The sequence below is a fragment of the Myodes glareolus genome, chromosome 14 (genome assembly GCF_982192425.1).
Source record: "Myodes glareolus chromosome 14, mMyoGla1.1, whole genome shotgun sequence".
NCBI lineage: Eukaryota > Metazoa > Chordata > Mammalia > Rodentia > Cricetidae > Myodes > Myodes glareolus.
This window is the reverse complement of record NC_142039.1, coordinates 40,418,338-40,435,837: the sequence shown is the minus strand read 5'-3', so window position 1 is coordinate 40,435,837 and position 17,500 is coordinate 40,418,338. Positions and strand designations below refer to the sequence as shown.

The 17,500-nt window shown below is 38.0% G+C and overlaps 1 pseudogene; it reads left to right on the top strand.

The window, feature by feature from the left end:
- Positions 1–14,357: 14,357 nt before the first annotated feature.
- Positions 14,358–15,232, top strand: LOC148119821 (vomeronasal type-1 receptor 4-like; annotated as a pseudogene).
- The last annotated feature ends 2,268 nt before the right edge of the window (positions 15,233–17,500 follow it).

The window sequence follows — 17,500 nt, the reverse complement described above, 5'->3', positions numbered from 1 at the left end:
TGATACTTTACATAAGCAACTCCAAAAATTCTACCAAGAAAATTCTACAACTCATAAACGCTTTCAGTAATGTAGCAAGATACAAGATTAACTAAAAAAATTATCAGTAGCTCTCCTTTACACAGATGATAAATGGACTGAGTAAGAAATCATATAAATATCACTCTTTACAATAGCCACAAATAGCATAAAATATCTCAGAGTAACTCTAACCAAACAAGCGGAAGACTTGAATGACAAGAAAAAAATTGAAGAAGACACCAGAAAGTGGAAAGATCTCCCAAGATCTTGGTAAGGTAGAATTAGCATAGTAAAAATGACAATCTTACAAAAAGTAATCTACAGATTCTATGCAATGCCCGTCAAAATCCAAGCAAAATTCTTCACAGATCTTGAAAGAAAAGTAGTCAACTTTATATGGAAAAGCAGAAAATCCAGGATAGCCAAAACAATCCTGAACAATAAAGGAACTTATGGAGGTATCACAATCCCTGACTTCAAACTCTACTACAGAACTACAGTACTGAAAACAGTGTGGTATTGGCATAAAAATGGACAGGAGGACCAATGGAACTGAATTGAAGACCCAAATATCAATCCTCACACCTTTGAACATCTGATTTTTGACAAAGAAGCAAAATATATCAAATGGAGGAAAGAAAGCATATTTAACAAATGGTGTAGGCATAACTGAATGTCAACAGGTAGAAGTATTAAAACAGAAACCTATCTATCACCATGCACAAAACTCAAGTGCAAATGGATCAAAGACCTCAACATAAAGCCAGCCACACTGAACCTCATATAAGAGAAAGTGGGAAGGACACTCGAACACATTGACACATGAGACTACTTCCTAAATATAACCCCAGTGGCACAAACACTGAGAGAAACAATAAATGGGGCTTCCAGAAACTGTAAGGAAAAGGACATGGACAACAAGACAAAATGACAGCCTACAGAATGGGAAAAGATATTCACTAACACCACATCAGACAGAGATCTGGTCTTTAAAATATACAAAAAAGCCCAAGAAATTGGTCATCAAAAAAGCAAATAATCCAATTTAAAAAAATGGAGTACAGAGAACTCTTAACAGAGGAATCTAAAATGGTTGAAAGACACTTAAGGAAATGTTCAACCTCCTTAGTCATCAGAGAAATGCCAATCAAAACAACTCTAAGACTCCATCTTACACCCATAAGAATGGCCAAGATCAAAAAACACTGATGACATCTTAAGCTGAAGAGTATGTGGAATTAGGGGAACACTACTGCATTGCTGGTGGGAGTGCAAGCTGGTACAGCCCCTTTGGATATCAGTGTGGCTATTTCTCAGAAAATTAGAAAACAACCTTCCTCAAAATCCAGCAATACCATTTTAGGTATATACCCAAAGGATACTCAATTGTACCACAAGGTCATGTGCTCAACTATGTTCATAGCAGCTTTGTTTGTCATAGCCAGAACCTGGAAGCAACCTAAATGTACCAAAGAATGGATAAGGAAAATGTGGTACACTTACACAATGTAGTACTACACAGCAGAAAAAAATAATGACTTCTTGAAATTTGCAGGGAAATGGATGGATCTAGAAAACAGCATATTGGGTGAGGTAACACAGACCCAGAAAGACAAATATCATATGTACTCACTTATAAGTGACTTTTAGACATAAAGAAAAGAAAACCAGCCTATCATTTACAACCAGAGAGCCTAGACAACAATGATGACCCTATGAGAGACATATATGGAGCTAATCTACATGGGAAGTAGATAAAGACAAGATCTCCTGAGTACACTGGAAGCATGAGGACCATGAGACATGGTTGAAAGGAAGAAGAAATAAAGGAAGGGGAGGGGAGAAAAATGTATAGCTCAATAAATCAATGAAAATATAGGTTTGTATTATTTTAGTTAAAATCTGTATTGGGGACTGTAAGACCTCAGGAATCTAGAAAGCTGGACAGATTCTTCTCATTTTCACATTTCTTATGTCCATTCATGCAGCAGGTTAATTTTATTTTGCAAATAACTAAATAGAGATATTAGAGGAAAGGATAGACAACCTGCAATATTTTGAAGGAACAGGAAGCTCAAAAGGAATTATTTCTCAGAGCAATTTTATTTTTATATTTTTAAAATTTAATTCATTTTTCTTTTGTTTTACTGTTTTTATTCAAGACAAGGTTGTACTATGTAGCTCTAATTGTCCTGGCACTTACTATGTAGATCAAGATACAAGAGTATGCCCAGCATATCTTTTTGATTATCTTAATATTCAATATTTCTAGTACCATGTGGTCAGCATACAATTTTATAATATACAAACAAATAATGCATAAAATCTAAGCATACAGTATCTATATAAGTTGTAGCACACATACATACTTGTACACATGTACACACAAAGAAGAATTAATGAAAAAGTTTCCAGAGGTGATTAATTTGAGAGAGAAAAGTGGGCTAGGTACATGGGAGAATTTGGAGGGAGGAAATGAAAAGGGAGATTATGTCTATATTTTCATTTAAAAATGTTTATAGAATTGTGAACAAAGACATTATCCCCTAGCAAAAGCAAAAACTAAGCAGAAGTGTAGTATTTTGTATGTGGACTTTTGTAGAAGAGCATTCTTATTTCTGACAGATGGAAGGCATGCAAATGATGAGATAGGGATCAGGACTATGCAACAAAATTCTAGTAATAGACACTATGTTTAGGATTGGCGATGAGAAGAACAGGAAGTCACTGAAGAACTTTCAATAAAACAATGACAAATTACAGCACATTTTAAAAGCCACCCTGATGTGGGATTTCCCTCTGTATGCTGTGATTACCATTGATTAATAAAGAAACATTTTGGACCTATAGCAGGGCAGAACTTAGTAGCTAGGCAGGAAAAACTAAACCGAATGCTGGGGAGAAGGAGGTGGAGTCAAGGAGAAGCCATGTAGCACTTGCTGGAGACAAACACTGGACAGAACTTTACCTAGTAAGCCACAGCCAGTGGCGATACACAGATTAATAGCTATGGATTATTTTAGGATATGGGTTAGCCATAAATACACTTAAGCTATTGGTCAAACAGTATTGTAAATAATATGGTTTCTGTGTGATTATTTTGGGATTGAGCGGCTGAGAACCAACAAGCAGCCTCATATAACAAATTGGTGCTCCAACATATCTAGCTAAATCCACACAAAACCTGAGAAAGCTTGAAGAGGAATTCTAGACACAAAAGAACAGAGTTAAGCATAGCTTCTTGGTAGTTAACATATTGCTGGTGTTCTGTCATTGCCCGTTTAAAAGAGGTCTTCCTGATTCAGTGATAGCAGAAAAAAGCCACACCATTTTGAAATGGCGGCTTCCTGGACCAAGCAAGGTATACATCAAAAGAGAATACGATCCCAAAAGGCCAGTACATGCAGTAGGGATAAATCCTGGTGCCACTGCAAGTAGCTCTTCAGTCTGCCCCAGGCATGCAACTGTCAACTACATTCAGAAAGACTAGTTTGGTCCTATGCTTGTTCCTTCCCAGTAAGGCTGGAGTTGGTGAGATTCTATTAGCTCAGGTAAATTGTTTGAGTTGGTGAACCCATCATGGTCTTGACCTCTTTGCTCATATTCTCATTCTTTCCACTCTTCAACTGGACTTTGGGAGCTCAGTCCAGTGTTCTGATTTGGGTCTCTGCCTCTGTTTTCTTCAGTTGCTGGATGAAGGTTCTATGGTGATATTTAAGATAATCACCAGCCTGACTACAGGGCAAGTCAAGATTGGGTCACCTTTTCTCTATTGCTTAGGATCTTAGGCAGGGTCCTCCTTGTCGATTCCTAGGAATTTCTCTAGACCCAGGTTTCTGCTAACCCTATAATAGCTCCCTCAATCAAGATATCTCTTTCCTTGCTCTCATCTCTGTCCTTCCTCCATCTCAACTATCCCATTCCTCAACTTCTCTAGAACCCTCACCATCTCTCTTCCTCTTCCCCTTCCATACTTCCTTCTCCCCCACCCCATGCTGCCAATTTTATCAGGTGATCTTGTCTGTTTTCAATTTTCAGGTGGGTCTACATATGTTTTTCTTTGGGTTCACCTTATTATTTAGCTTCTCTATGACCATGAAGTACAGGCCCCGTGTCCTTTGTTTATAGCTAGTTAGTATCTACTTATGAGTGAATATGTACAATATTCATCTTTTTGGGTCTGGGTTACCTCACACAGTAACTCAGTAAAGTGTTCTTTAATTCCATACATTTGAATGCAAAATTCAAGATGTCGGTGTCTCCCCCCCCCCCACCCCGAGTAGTACTTAATGTACAAATGTGCCACATTTTCTTTATCTGTTTCTCAGTTGAGGGGTATCCAGGTTGTTTCCAGGTTCTGGCTATTACAAATAATGCTGCTCTGAACATAGTTGAACCAATGCCTTTGTAGTATGATTGAGCATCTTTTGGGTATATGTCCAAGAGTGGTTTTGCTGGATCATGAGGTAGGAAGATTCCAATTTCCTGAGAAACCACCATACTGATTTTCAAAGTGGTTGTACAAATTTGTATTCCCACCAGCAATGGATGAGTGTTCCCCTTAAAAATGTTTTAAGCAGAGGTACAAGCATGCATGCATACAATATTCAATATAATTTAACTTTGTATCAATATACAAGAATCTGTACCAATGTAATTGCCTACAAATAATAACTCACAGGTATTCACTCTATTACTCACTATTATTATTAGTGTAAATAAATGGTTTGGGAGGTCCTTCTGTCTATGTGCAGCTTTCATTGGTTAATGAATAAAGAAACTGCCCTGACCTGTTGATAGGGTAGAACTTAGGTAGGAGGGGAAGATGGTTTTTTGATGCAAATTTAAGGTCAATTTTGTTATATTATATTTCTGCTCTTGATTACGGTATTGTGATTGTGTAGTTCATTTAAAAATATAATGTATAATAAGAAATAAAGGTTAATAGATAATCATCTATAACAGTCAAGTTTGTAGTCATGTTAGTTAGATTTTCTAGATGTACAGAGAAGTATTTCAGATGAATAGGGATTCTTCAAATCTTCCAGAGACCTTCAGAATATGGAATTTAAAATATTTAAAAATTTAGGACTTTTTATGACAAAAAGACACATCTGCTTCTAGCAGCACCAATCCACTTCAAGAGGAAGATGGGCACCGAAGAGGCTTCTTATGGAGCTGATTAGCCATTTGGGCAAGAAACTGCTCTTGCCTGGACTGTTGCATAAACTGGACATGCAGGATCCACACAGCAATGACTGCTAAACTTATCTAAAGGTGAGACGATCCTTTGGGGTTCCTGCTTCATGAAAGAGTCTGCCAGATATTCTGCAGGACACAGAAGAAAGTGATTAAAAATTGCCAATATAGGCAGAATTGTCTTTGAAATTTCCTGCTTCATGGTAAAATCTGCTGAATACTATGGGCCTGTAGGCTGAAGATGGATGCCCTAATGGTACAGAAAAACTATGGGTGATTGTCCAGGCAGCAAGATGCCTCTGTCAATTCTAGAGTTTTGGAAGCTGTTTATAATGTACTTCCTGTTTACTTAGGTAATATTATATCTTTCTGGAGTCTTTAATGGAGTTATAGTTTTTCTTAGTTATAATAAAAATAAAGTAGATATAAATATTGTAACTGCATATTGTTTAATAACTCTTTTGCTATATGTAATTTTACTTCATTAAAGCCTTCCTTTTTGTTTAAACAGAAAATGGGAAACGGTGTGGGAGGTCCTTCTGTCTACGTGCAGCTTTCATTGGATAATGAATAAAGTGCAGAACTTAGGCCGGTGCAGAAGATGGAACTGAATTCTGGGGGAAAGAAAGCAGAGTCAGAGAGACACCTCTGGATCTGCCTCCAGAGTAAGACATGCTGCCAAAACTTAGTCAGTAAACCACTGCCATGTGGCAATACACAGATTAATAAAAATGGGTTAAACTAAGATATAAGAGTTAGCCAATAAAAAGTTAGAGCTAATGGGCCAAGCAGTTTTTTATATTTTTTATTTCTTTTATTTTTCTATTCAAAAATGTACACTTCCTCCCCTTCTCCCATTCCCTTCCCACTCCCCTAATCCCCCTCCTCCCTTCCTGTCACTCCTTAAGAAAGGGCAGGGTACCCTGTCCTGTGGAAAGTTCAAGGCCCTCCCCACTCCATCCAGGCCTAGGAAGATGTGCATCCAAATAGATTAGGGCCCCCAAAAGCCAGTACATGCAGTAGAAACAGGTCCTAGTTCCATTATCGATGGCTTCTCAGTTTGCCCCCATTGGCAACCACATTCTGAGAGTTTGGTTTGATCACACACTCATTCAGTTCTGGTTCAGCTGGATTTGGTGAGCTCCCATTAGAATAGGCACACTGTCTCAGTGGGTGGACCTACCCCTCACAGTCTTGACTTCCTTGGTCATCTTCTCCCTCCTTCTGCTCTTCAACTGGGCCTTGGGAGCTCAGTCCATTGCTCTGATGAGGGTCTCTGTCTCTATCCATCACCAGATGAAGATTCTATGGTGTTATTCGAGATAATCATCAGCATGATAGTGGAGCAAGGACAGTTCAGGCACCCTCTGCTCTGCTGCTCGAGGCCCTAGCTGGGGACATCCTGGTGGACACCTGGGATCCCCTCTAGAGCCAAGTCTTTTGCCAACCCTAAAATGGCTCCCTTAATGTAGATATCTTCTTCCCTGCTCCTATATCCACCCTTCCTCCTTCTCCACCCTCCCACTCCCCCAAGCTCTCCCCAGTCTTTCCCTTCTACCTTCTCACTCCCCCTCTCCCCCTCCCCATCTCCATCCCTACCCCTACCTCCACTCTCATGCTCCCAACTTTTGCCCGGTGATCTTGTTTGCTTCCAATTTCCAGGAGGATCAATATATGTTTTTCTTTGGTTTCACCTGATTATTTGACTTCTCTAGGCTTGTCAACTATAGGCTCAATGTCCTTTGTTTATGGCTAGAGTCCACTAATGAGTGAGTACATACCATATTCATCTTTTTGGGTCTGGGTTATCTCACTCAGGATAGTGTTTTCATTTGCATGTAAAATTAAAGATGTCATTTTTTTTTACCGCTGAGTAGTACTCTAATGTGTACATATTCCATACTTTCTTTATCCATTCTTCAGTTGAGGGGCATCTAGATTGTTTCCAGATTCTGGCTATTACAAACAATGCTCCTATGAACATGGTTGAACAAGTGCTTTTGTAGTATGATTGGGCATCTCTTGGGTATATTCCCAAGAATAGTATTGCTGGATCCTGAGGTAAGTTGATTCCCAATTTCCTGAGAAACCTCCACACTGATTTCCAAAATGGTTTCACAAGTTTGCATTCCCACCAACAATGTATGGTGTTCCCCTTACTCCACATCCTCTCCAGTATAGGCTATCATTGGTGTTTTTTATTTTAGCCATTCTGACAGGTGTAAGATGGTATCTCACAGTTGTTTTGATTTGCATTTCCCTGATTGCTAAGGAAGTTGAACATGACCTTCAGTGTCTTTTGGCCATTTGAACTTCTGTTCAGAATTCTCTGTTCAGTTCTGTATCCAATTTTTAAAATTGGGTTAAATAGAATTTTATTGTCTAGTTTCTTGAGTTATTTATATATTTTGGAGAACAGACCTTTGTCTGATGCGGGGTTGGTGATGATCTTTTCCCATTCAGTAGGTTGCCTTTTTGTCTTAATGAGAGTATTCTTTGCTTTACAGAAGCTTCTCAATTTCAGGAGGTCCCATTTATTCATTGTTGCTCTCATTGTCTGTGCTACTGGGGTTATACACAGGAAGTGGTCTCCTGTGCCCAAGTGTTGCAGTATACTTCCCACTTTCTCTTCTATCAAGTTCAGTGTGGCTGGATTTATATTGAGATGCTGAGAAGAAGGTGTATTCTTTCCTATTTGGGTGGAATGGTCTATAGATGTCTGTTAAATCCATTTGATTCATTACCTCTGTTAGTTCTCTTATTTCTCTGTTATGTTTCTCTCTGGTTGACCTGTTTGTTGGTGAGAGAGGAGTGTGGTGTGGGAGAATTGTCTGTATTCTCTCAATCATATTTTAATAAAATGCTGATTGGCCAGGCAGGCAGTATAGGCAGGAAAGCCAGACAGGAAGTAGAGGTGGAGCAAAGAGACTGGGAGTATTCTGGGACACAGGAAGCTCTCACTCCACTCCTGCGCAGACCACTGAAGAGGCAACATGTAAGCTGTCACACTGAGAAAGGTACTGAGCCATTATGGCTAACATAGATAATGATAATGGATTGATATAAGTTACAAGGACTAATAAGAAGCCTGACCTAATGGACCAATCAGTTTATAATCTTATGGAGCTCTGTGTGATTGATTTTTTTTTGGATTTGCTGGTTGTGGGGTACCAGGCGGGATAGAAACCCCAACAAGCCGGCCCTCATGTTACAGGAGTGTTGGAGTCTCATACTATTAGTGTTTGGGTTTTATGTGTGCTTTGAGTTCTAATAATATTTCTTTTACATATGTGGGTGCTTTTATATTAGGGGCATAAATATTCAGGATTGAGACGTAATCCTGATGAATTGTTCCTGTTATGAGTATAAAATGTCCTTCTCCATCTCTTCTGATTGATTTTAGTTTGAAGTCAATTTTGTTAGATATTAGTATAGCCACACCTGCTTGTTTCTTAGGTCTGTTTGATTGAAAAACCTTTTCCCAACCCTTTACTCTGAGGTAATGTCTTACTTTTTGGTTGAGGTGTGTTTCTTGTAAACAGCAGAATGTTGAATCTTGTTTTTTGTATCCATTCTCTTAACCTGTACCTTTTTATAGGTAAATTGAGTCCGTTGATATTAAGTGATATTAATGAACAGTGGTTGTCAACTTCATTTTTTTTGTGGTCGAGTTTGTGTGTTTCCCCTCTTTGAGTTGTGTTGGTGGAGGGTTGCTAGATGTCTGAGTTATTGTGGGTGTTGTTGGCTTCCTTGGGTTGTGATTTTTTTCTTCTAGTACTTTCTGTAAGGCTGGGTTTGTGGCTACATATTGTTTAGATTTGTTTTTATTCTGAAATATCTTGTTTTCTCCATCAATGGTGAAAAAAAGCTTGACTGGGTATAGTAGTCTGTGCTTGCATCCATGGTCTATTAGCTTCTGCATCACATCTATTTAAGACCTTTGGCTTTCATGGTTTCTATAGAGAAGTCAGGTATAATTCTGATAGGTACTTTTTAAACATGGTACAGAATGGTATGAAACTTCTTGAAAAGGAGGTCGTACATCTGAAGGAGAACACAAACACTTTGAATAACAAAACTTAGTTGAATGAGGTACGTTTAGAAGAGGTACAGACTGATAACAAACTTCTCAAAAAAGAGATTGTACATCTGAAGGAGGATACTAAAAATTTATCTAACAAGACTTGGTCAACTGAGATACTTTTGAAAATAATACAGACTGATAGTAATTTATTAAAAGGTTTGTTAGTTACTCTAGGCCTTAGCCAAAATTGGTTGTTTCAATGTTGCTAATAAGACTTTGGGTCATTGCCCAGGTAGCCAGTTGTCTCTGACATTTGCTGTACAATTTTGGAAGTTGCTTGATTGCACTTCCTGCTTACTCATGTAATGTTATTTCCCTTCTTGGATTTTCAATGGGGTTGAAGACTAGATAGTTGTAGTTACTTTCCTCTCATAACTTGGCCAAATTATTTATCATAACTTGGCCAAATTATTTATTATACAAGACTTAATCTCATTAGGTTGGGTAATATTTGTTCTTATTGTATATAATTTTGTATTAGGCTTAGGACTCTCTTATTTAAACAAAAGGGGGAGATGCTGTAAGAATTCCTACAGCCAGTAGCCTTTACGTTACTCACCCACTTGGGAGTGGCCTCTTATACTTTGCCAATGTATAGCTCACCTGGCCTCTCTTTCCGGCTGTGGGATTCAGTTGCTGTCCTCCATTCCAGCAGAAGGATTGTGACATGTGAGTCTACCCCTAAATATATAACCATCTATTATTTTCAATTATTACCTACTGTGGAATTTCTTTTAAACATCCTTCTTCAGACTACTTCCCACTTTCTCTTCAATCAGGTGCAGTGTGGTTGAATTTATATTGAAGTTGTTAATCTATTTGGACTTGAGTTTTGTGCATGGTGATAAATATGGATCTATTTGCATTCTTCTACATGCTGACATCTCGTTATGACAGCACTATCTGTTGAAGATATTTTCTTTTTCCATTGTATAATTTTAGCTTCTTTGTCCAAAATCAGGTGTTCATAGGTGTATAGATAAGTATCCATGTCTTCAAATGGATTCTATTGGTCAATCTGTCCATTTTATGCCAATACCAAGATGTTTTTATTACTGTAGCTCTATAATAGAGCTTGATATCAGGGATGGTGATGCCTCGTGAAGTTCCTTTATTATACAGAATTGTTTTGACTATCTTGGATTTTCAGTTTTTTCATATGAGGCTGAATATTGTTGTTTTGAGGCATATGAAAAATTGTGTTTGGATTTCTATGGGAATTGCAATGAATCTGTAGATTGCTTTTGGTAGGTTTGTCATTTTTATTATGTTGGTCCTTCCTATCCAAGAGTATGGGAGAACTTTCCATTTTCTGGCATCTTCTTCAATTTCTTCCTTCAAAGACTTAAAGTTCTTGTTGAATAAGTCTTTCACTTCTTTGGTTAGTATTACCCCAACATATTTTATGTTATTTGTGACTATTGTGAATGGTGATGTTTCTCTTATTTCTTTCTCAACTTCTTTATCATTTGTATATATGAGGCCTACTGATTTTTTTAAGTTAATCTTATATCCTGCCACATGGTACCATCAACTTTAATCTCAGTCCTGAACTTATGTTTATTTACATCATGTTGGATTTGGCATAGGAAGGACCTCCGGGGAACTAGTTTGAAAAATACACAGAAAGACCACACTAGGACACACCTAAGCTTAAAAAGTGCCATTAAAGTTTTCTAAGTAAATATTGCTTTTAGAATAACGTCCATATTGGGGAGGTAATTGTATTTCAAGATATTTAAAGTATGGATGAGTCATTTACAGCAAAGTTCTTCACTACAGATGGGTGCAGGCAGAACAGGGATTCTAAATCGTCCTGGTCCATGTTTGGAACTTTCTTAGTAAGCAGAATCCCTAGAGCTGAGAATCATTTATTCTACTCCTGTTCAATGACGGATTTAAGAAAGAACAGCAAGAGACTTAGTCTATGTGTCAGAAGTAGATTCTAACCAGGTCACAGCTTGACACTTTGGGAAGATAAAAAACAGTCAGGAGACACAGGGAGCTCCATACACAAAAACTTAGTTAGTTGTTAATTTTCTCAACTCACATTCTTCCTCTCAAAATAATTACTACTTAATTAAGCTTGAAATAAATTCTGAGCAAAACAAATGTAGTAATTGTGGAGAGAGGGAAGCTGTACTTCAGGGACCGGGGCTCTGCAGAGGCCTTCCTTCCCCTGACACTGTGACCACATGAAACTTGAAGTCTGCAATACCTGGTAGAAGCCATGAGCCCCACAAATCCTGGCAGTACAAATATGACCTGGAAAGTGTCACCTTCCCAGAGGTGCTCCAGATCCTGTCTGTACCACAGAGGTTCAGATGAGCACATGGAGGTAAGATCTTCTATCTGATCAGCTGTACCATGGAGAGTTTTATTAAAGCAGAAAGTTCTCTCTGACTAATCCAGGAAGCAGTTGCCAGACTCTGGAATACTCAGGACCTCCACTTTACTTCTGTTCCTGAGAAGTCTGGTCCCTGTTGCCAGAAAAATCAAAGGAGACTAGTTCCTGGAGATACAGAGATGGAACAGAAATGCTGAGGCCTCGCTATCCATCCTCAATCTGGAGGATCATGACAGAACTCTGGCTGAGTCTTTGACTAAGATTCCCTTTCTAAATGGATCAATAAGATACATAAGATTTTCAGATGTCTGTCAAACCCTGGACATGATCATGATACATTGCTGTAACGTCAGTACTAGAGAGACTGAGGCAAGGCAATTGTCGTTCATGGCTAGCCTGGTTTAAATTGAGAGACTCTCACTCAAAAATAACTAGATCGATGAAAAACAAAAAAAATTCTTCTTTCAGGTATAAGTTTTCCATCACTGTGACTTCACCTGTGTCACTAGTGTTTGTAACAGTTGTACTTTTCATTTTTGGTGCATTTTTTTCTAATATTGGCATAGGTTTACAATAGTCTTATAATTCTCAATTTGACAGATTTCTGTCTGTATCCATCCTTAATGACTCTTGATTTTATCACATACTATTTTAATACTTGTCTTAAATTCAGTCATTGTATGCCTGGCTGGTGAAGAATACAGCACTCAGTGTAACAGTTATCGTTAACCACCTTGAGAATTGCACTATTTAGGATCCAGGCTGTGAATGAATGCAGTTAATCTTAAATTTATCCCAGACTAAGAAGCAAAGAGCAACAATCTGCTTGTTTGTTTCTTTTAGAGATAAACAGAATGGCTGGATGTAACTTACTTCATCAATCTAATCACAAGTCCATCCCACCTTTTAAATTCATTTCCTTTAGCATTTCCCAAATGATGTGGAAGATGAGACACCTCTTCCTCCACTGACAGTGACTTCAGTAGAAAATAATCAATTATTAGAAGATCAGAGTCTGGTCTCAAATATGACTTAAAGTTTGGGAAAAAGAAGAGAGGACAAGAAAAGTGTGAATCTTCATGAAAGCCAGGATTAAACAAAGAAAAAAGTTAATATTTTCCATCAGTACTTGGATGAACCAATAGCAGGGATTCTGGCAGATTCTAATAACACTTAATTTTTATTTTAATTATGTCAGTGAATACTGATGTGCTTTCTATTAATATCTGGAGTATATTTCATTTGTACAGATATTTAGATGCTATTGTGATTTCTAGGACTCACTGAAACAGGCAATAACCTCTCTGCTATAGGCACAGTTGAAAGCAATAACTGACATTTCTAGAGTCATGATGCCTCGTGAACACAAATCTTAGAACAAGGCTTGGTTGATGAAGGTCACCAGTAAGATCATCTGGACATAGACATTTAAAGCAATCTTGTGTGTTTAACAGCAAGAAGGGCAGTGAACAGAGACAATGCAAGTACTCAGAACACACAAACCCATGCAGTCACTGTAATAGATTTTTCATGTCCCAAAAAAAGGTGCACAAGCTTACAGCAAATCCCTTGAACTTGAAGAATAGCATCTTACCTGAGACCAAGTTCTGGAATCAGATAGAACTGGTAAATAAAAAGCAGCCTGCCTGACAAAGAGGTTGGAGGAAAAGCAGGCTGTAAAACCAACGAACATAATTGCTTCTCAAAAGGGCCCCACAGAAGCAAATGTCACCATGAACTCTTAGACAGTGGGAATCCCTGTTCACACAGGTATGCCACTACTTAATGTGCTACAAACAGTTGATATTGAGGACTCATGACTCAAAACCTGCACTCATTTCTTGGCACTACATAATCCCTCATTAACCCAATTCTTAGGTTTACCTTATCAGCATCCTCTGGTCCAGAGCTGTTCTACGTTCTATTATGTGTCCTGAGGTAACTCACTGGGGTACAGATGCCCTGAAGTCATCCACTAGGATCACAGCTCTCTGCTAGCCCTCTTCTAGGAAGTAACACGAAGTTCTGCTAGACACCATTCCTAACTGTAGCCTGGTAGTTCTGTGAAAATTTGCAGGTTATATTTTGATGGTTTAGTGCTAACAGTATGGCTCTATCTGGAAAGGTTGTGCAATTGAACTTGACATTGAGAACGACTTATTAAAAATAAGTAGTAAACATGTATATGGAATGAAATTATAGAATGCTCAACATAAAAACTGTAAAAATATTAGGATGTAGAAATTAAAGTTAGAAGGCTTTGAAATCAAATGCAAATCTAGAAATTGTTACACTAAGATGCAAAAAAGAAAGGAGACTTTGCCCAACTGGGTGGGGAAATATGATGAAATAGAGAAAAAAGGGAAGAAATTTGATTGCAGAAAGATGGAATTCAGTTCAGCTATGCAGAGTTAATTAGCATAACGCATGCACACAAATAAACACACATTCACAGGAGTCAATTTTGCTAGTATACAGCTCAAACATATCTCCTTTAAAACTTCAGAGTTTTATTTCAAGTACCAATCTTCCCTGTCAGAGCACACACATAACTCAGAGTCCACAGGGAAGAGGAGTTCAGGGACCCCAGTCTACAGCAGCACATGTGTCCATCTCCGACTCTCGTATACCAGAAAATACTATTATGTGAAATGTTTTTCAGATAAATGTCTAGCATTAATGATGCTTTTTTGAAAAACTCTTTGTATCCTGAATACAAGATTTTCTACACAGGAAAGAAAAATGCTTTCAAAATTTATTAAGCAAGTAGTTTTCCTCTTCATGACTGTGTTCGGAACTCTGGGAAACATTTATGTGTCTGTGAATTATATGTTCAGTTGGTTTGGAGGGCCTGAGAAGAAACATGTACACCTTATTCTCATCCACTTGGCTTTTACAAATATCATAATCCTTCTTGCAAAAGGATTGCCAAACACAATGGCAGCTTTTGGTTTGAGAAACTTCCTAGATGACATTGGATGTAAGATCATCGTTTACCTGACAAGGGTGGCCCGTGGGGTCTCCATCTGCACCAGCAGTCTCCTCACTGTGGTCCAGGCCATCATCATCAGTCCCAGAGCATCTGGGTGGAGAAAGCTCATACCAAAGTCTGCATGGCACATCCTTCCATTCTTTTCATTCTTTTGGATACTCAATGCTTTAATAGGTATGAACCTAATTCATTCCATCACAGGTGTAAGCCTGAATATATCACAGCTTAAGAATAAAGATGACTATTGTTATTTTATGCTAGAAAGTCAGAAAACAAAATGGATAGTTCTTCCTTTTATGGTCCTGAGAGATGCAGTGTTTCAGGGAGCCATGGGAGGTGCCAGTGGCTACATGGTACTTCTTTTCCACAAGCACCACCAGCATGTTCTCTACCTTCAGAACTCCAAACTTCTCTACAGAACTCCCCCTGAGCTGAGAGCTGCTCAGAGTGTCCTCTTTCTAATGCTCTGTTTTGTTTTCTTCTATTGGGCTGACTGTGCTTTTTCTCTATTTTTAAGTCTCTCTTTAGCAGACAAATCTGTGGCAGGAAATATTCAAAAATTTCTGGCCCTTGGTTATGCAACTTTTAGCCCCTTTGTGCTGATTCACAGAGATTGAATTCTGCCTGAGTGTTTGCAGGCTCTGTGGGAGAAATTGAGAAACTATCTCCTTTATTTTTCTGTTCAGTTAGTGTGAAAAAGTTCTCAGTTCTGCAATATTGTGGGTTAGACAAAATTCTCAGAAAGCAGGTTAGGCATGTGCTTATTCTCACACAATCTTCCTGGTGACTTCACAGCCTTGACCTGAGATAGAGATCTTAGAAAATTACAGTGATAAAAGAAATCTTATTCTCTAATTTTCCTCTCTTTTGAAGGGACTTTTTAATTCCTATATTTGTATTGTGTATGGATAATTTACCTGTATTATGTCCATGTAGCACATCCATGCCTAGTTCCTGTAAAGGATTGAAAAGATTGTGACCGACTAGAGTTAGAAAGTTTACTCTGAACCAAAGTGTTTAATTGCTAGCAATTAAACCTGAGTCCTCTGGAAGACAAGCCAGTGCTCTCAACCAGTCACAGAACGTTAATGCACTGAAATGTTTCTGTGGTCTTATATTCATGAAGGTTCTCTGCAGGAATGAAGATTGTCCATATAGGATAAACTGGATAAGGAATACATGGTAAAACTTCATTTTATCCATCTGTAGTTTTTTATGTTGATTAAAAATGTGGATTTGCCAATTTGCAAGATTAATATGCAGTGTGACTGAAACAGACTGAGGCATGTTAGCAGCTGCCCTTTGTTAATGCCTGGTTGCTCTCCATGACACTATCCAACTATTTGTCATCAAAGAGCTGCAAAAGGATCTGATTCTTCATCCATTTAAGTGAAGGATTCACTGCTTGATTTCTTAACTTAGATCCACACAATAAGATATTGACATGGTTCTAAGAATCTGATATACCCATTCTGAAAACTACTTATTGATATAATCATTGATCATGAACGTATAGAATTGCTAGAGGTGGGTTTACGCCTTATTTTAAAAAAACTGCTCTGTCATATCTGACTAAACTCCTGTAAAATTTTGGGTTCCGCATGGCTTTATGTTTCTGTGAATTATAAACTTTCTAACTCCAGTCGGTCACAATCTTTTCAATACTTTACAGGAACTAGGCATAGATGTGCTACATGGACATAATACTTTACAATGATATTTGAGTTTTTTATATTTTTCTTGGTTGCACAGTATATACAAATTATTTAAGTAAGTGATGTGTATTGCATTGTTATACATATTATTAAATAGCTTGTTTTTCAAATATAAAGATTTATTTTATGTATGTATCTCTGTGAATGTGTGTCACATTTGTAAAGGCCCCCACACAGACAAGAAGAGGGCATTGATCACAGGGAGCTAGAGCTACAGGCAGTCATGAGTCCTAGATGTGAGTGCTGGATAAGGAACCAGGGTCCTCTGCAAGAAGAGCAGGTCTCCTAAACAACCCTCCAGCTTCTTCTCACATTTCTCACGTAGTGTGACTTGTTTGTAGGGAACATCTACTACTTCTCTGAGTTCCAGTTACGTAGAGGACCAGACTAACGAACACTTTCTCAATCAGTCTGTGTAATTTGACTCAAAAGGAAGCGATGTAGGAACACAGAGAAGGAGTGAAGAAAGATGTATTAAATCTGAATGATGAAAAGATTGTTCAGTGTTAAGAATAGAGAGAGGTGGTTAGGTGGTGTTTGTGCGCACCTTTAATCCCAGCACTTAGGAAGCATAGGCAGGCAGTTCTCTGTGAATTCAAGACCAACCTGGTCTACAAGAGTCAGTTCCAGGAGGACAGGTTCCAAAGCTACAGAGAAAACCTATCTTAAAAAAAACAAAAAAAAGAGAAAAATTGAAAAAAGAAAAAGAAAAAAAAAGAAGAGTGAGGAATCTTGAGGGATGCCTCGGTGGGCAAAATTATCTGCCTACAAGTCAGTCAAACTGATCCATCTCTGATGAAGAAAACTGACCTCCATGTACTGCCCTATATCCTCCATATTCATGTTGAAATATACACACAAGAACACACACAGAAACACTTTAATTTGAAATTAAAAAAAAGAATATAGGATATACACAACTATTGACTCAGTATGAACTAGGATGGTCTGAACTCTGAGTGGCATATAGAGTTGGTATTGTGAATTTCCCCTGAAAAAGAATAGAATTTAAAAAAGTGAAACAAAACTTGATCAAAAAAATAATTAAAATTTTAACATATGAGGATTGTGAAGGTAACCGGGAAATCATATTCAAATATGCCCTTCAAGTAAAGCACATAAGATTAGACAGATGGATTAGT